This window comes from Chionomys nivalis, chromosome 10, assembly GCF_950005125.1.
Source record: "Chionomys nivalis chromosome 10, mChiNiv1.1, whole genome shotgun sequence".
Taxonomy (NCBI): domain Eukaryota; kingdom Metazoa; phylum Chordata; class Mammalia; order Rodentia; family Cricetidae; genus Chionomys; species Chionomys nivalis.
The window spans coordinates 20,153,082-20,156,831 of NC_080095.1; the positions used below are offsets into that span (position 1 = coordinate 20,153,082).

At 40.4% G+C, this 3,750-nt stretch overlaps 1 pseudogene; it reads right to left on the reverse strand.

Annotated features, from left to right (window-relative positions):
• Positions 1 to 981: 981 nt before the first annotated feature.
• Positions 982 to 1,062, reverse strand: LOC130883252 (small nucleolar RNA U3; annotated as a pseudogene).
• Between the last annotated feature and the right edge of the window lie 2,688 nt (positions 1,063 to 3,750).

Here is a 3,750-nt window from a genome sequence, read left to right on the forward strand (position 1 = left end):
TTCATTCTTTAGAAAGTAATTATTGTACCAACTTAAATACTTTCTGGAACTTTCACCTAAACAAGTTAATTCCCCTTGCAGAATATGATTTTTTTTTTTTGCCTTCAAAATAGATTTAATGAAGTTGGCTCAGTTGCTAGCTCTTCTATGCATAAACCAAGATGGTATGAAGAAGTCCCTGAATGAAATTTGGGAGCTCAGAGTTCTCGAGTTGAAACTGCTTCTACCATATGTGTTCAAGGTTTGTAGGTAATGAAGACTGTATGTCAAAACTTTATTTAGCCTATTAACTGTAGAATGTTGAGCATGAATCAAGGGCAGTGTCTCCATGTACAGAATTTAACTATTTATAAGATAAAATGATGCAGAAAATGTCAAAGTGAACGACCGATTGAAAATCTGCCAGACAAATAGAAATACAAGGGTATGTTTTTAAAGTTCTTTAGGATAAGATACTTTGATCATATTCACCCTTCTCCTGAAATCCTTCCAGGTCCCATCCACCTTTACTGCCCATCAACTTTGTGTCTTCTCTTTGACCTCGAAACCCATCAAATCCAACTTGTGCTCCTCCTACACACTGGGACATAGAAACCTTTCCACGGGATCATGGTTAGCCCTTGAAGAGAATAAACTCTCCTTCTCCCAGCAACTACCAACTGTCAATTGCTTCTCAGATAAGGAGCATGCTGGGACTTTATCTAGCTTGAGCTCGTGCAGGCATCACGTGTGCTGTCACCACCAATAACTTTTTTCCTTAGTAGATGGTGACTAACACAGAGACCTACACCTGACCAAGGTGTAGAGAATAAGACACTAGAGAATGCTCAGCCTTCAGCGAGACAACTGTACCACACCTCCTGCCACTAAGACTCGGGAATCCCTGTGGAAGACAGGGCAGAAAGATCCTGGGAACCAGAGGTGTTAGACGACCACGGAGAAGCAGTCTATCCACACCCAGAAGGGCAGCTGCACGTATGGACTCACGCCAGTTGTGAAGGTGAACACAGAAGAGGTGTTCTAGTAACGAACTATAGAAATGATCCCTGAAAGTATAGTCTTAGAAGAGGTGTTCTAAAGGCTGGAGCTGCATCTCAGGCCTACGTTAGGTAAGTATGCAAAAAGTCCAGGGTTTGGTCCTCCGATCTGAAAACTAAAGCACTACAAATATAAACTAATTAAAGTTTTTACTAGGGATATGAATAGTCATTGCCTATAATAAAAACAGTCATCCTGATGCTTAATTATGAAACCACACATGACTAATAATACGACTTTCAAACATATAATTTTTTCTTTCATAGAGAAAAACTACCTCATCCATTATAGGAGTTTTAATGTTTTAATAGGAGCTCTTTTAAGACTGATAAAAAAGGAATATATAAAATGTTAGCAAATCAGGTTTGCCATGTATCAGAACATTTTGTGTGAAATTTAGTTCAGACATGAAAAATCTGTTGCATATCATAATATTGTTAAACTATTTTACAATGTTAATAAACTAGAGTGAAGATGAAATTCAACACACCTTTATAAAAATAACCTGATAAATTAATAAGAAAAACTAGGAAAATATATAAACATAAAAATACCCCAGTGAACCAGCAGTGGGGACACACTCCTTTAATCTCAGCATGGGAGGCAGACAGGTGGATCTCTGTGAGTTTGAGGCCAGCCTGTGGTGTAGGAGGTCCTTCTGTATTTGTATTGCTTTCATTGGTCGAATAAAGAAGCTGCCTTGGCCTTTTGATAGGGCAGAAAATTAGGTAGGTGGAGTAGACAGAACAGAATGCTGGGAGGAAGAAAGCAGAGTCAGAGAGCCACCATGGAGCCACCGTAGTCAGACATGCTGAATCTTTCCCAGTAAGCCATGACCTCATGGTGACATACAGATTATTAAAAGTAGGTTGAATCAAGATGTGAATGTTAGCTAAGAAGAGGCTAGAAATAACGGGCCAGGCAGTGTTTTAATTAATACAATTTCTTTGTGGTTATTTAGGGGGTTAAGCTAGCCCAGTGGGATGGAACAAGGGGCTCCACTGCCTCATACTAAAAGCCTGGTCTAGAGAGTGAGTTCCAGGACAGCCAGGGCTACACAGAGAAAACCTGCCTCAATCGCCCCCACCGCCCCCAAAAAAAATAAGAAAAAGAAAGAAAGACACCTGAATGAAATAATATTAAATGATACACAACAGGCTGTGAAAACAAACAGATAAACCTTGAAGCCAACGAAAGGAAATGTCCAGAAAAAACTTTAAATACTGGGAAAATCAAATGCTCTCATCAAGAAAGAAATTGCAAACAAAACTGGAAAATAACAAAATCTGAATGTGAATTAAGTCGCACATGTCCAAGGGTGTGGGATGTAATGCAAGGGATGATCGCCACTGAACGCTTTCGGTACAGGAGGTGGCGTCTTAAACAAGAACCTCAGAGAGGAAAAGGAGTAAGCTCGGATGACCAAAGAACCAAATGCCAACATATAAACACAGAGTTCAATGATGTAGGGCCAGAAAAATAATAGATGAAGCCAAAATTTGGTTCTTTGGGGACTAATAAACTAATGAATCCCCTAATGTGAGAGGGGGAGAAGGAGGGATGGGATATAACTTCTCTATAGGATAAAATTGACATCTTCAGTCATCCTAAAAATAATCGAAGAACAATAATGGAATATTAGGAGCAACCTCTAGCCAGTGAATCAGCAATTTAGGTGAAGAGCATCAAGCCATTTAAGACAGGTAACACATCAGCAAACCAAGAAGACAGGCTAAACGAATCCCTGTTTATCACATAAATAAAATTTTACTTAAACTCCTCGTTCCTTACACACAAATTCTCAGCTCAGATATCCTTAACTTTAAGTAGTAAATATTTAAAGAGAACCTCTAACCAATTCCCATGGGATTCTTTCAGAATACAGAATTTTCAGTCTATGGGATCTTGTGACCAGAGATGCCACAGTTTATAGAACGCTGAAGAGGGACTTGGAGAGATGACCCATCCAATAATATGGACCTAAATCCTAAATTCAGCATCAAGTAAAAGCTGTATACAACTCTCTCTCTCTCTCTCTCTCTCTCTCTCTCTCTCTCTCTCTCTCTGATATACATCTGAGTGTGTGGACATGTGCATACTCAGGTCAGCAGAGGAGTTATGTACCCTCAATTCCTCTCCACCTTTTTGCCTTGAAGCAAGGTCTTTCAGTGAACCAGAAGCTCTCTGTTTTGGCAAGGCTGACCAGTCAGCAAACTCTCAGGTCCCATTTGTCTCCACCTCCCAATACTGGGATTGCAGGCATGAGTAGCCATCCAGATTTTTATGTGGGTGCTGTGGATTTGAACTCAGGTCCTCATGCTTGCAAGTACTTACCCCCTGAGCAGTCTTTCAGGCTCCTCAATCCGGTATTCTTAAAGTTTGTATGGGAGTATGGAGTATTTTAATTTTTGAAGAATTATCTCCAGGAAGGCTCTGTAGCCAAGCTGCTAATGGTGTGCAGACAGACCGAAGAGTGGGAGACAAGAGAATGGAGAAAATATGCCTTCACCCACGTGGCCAACTGAATTTCAGCCAAACTAATAAGGTAATTTAAAAAGGACAGGTTTTTTAGCAGCAGGGTTTGCACAACTAGATGTCCAGCCCAAAATCAAGGGACCTCAATCTGTGCCTCAAAGAATGATGTCAGTGACGAGCTTGGAATAAGTCACCCATCTAAGTAGGAGAGCAGCGAAGACTGCTCCTGGGTTGGCT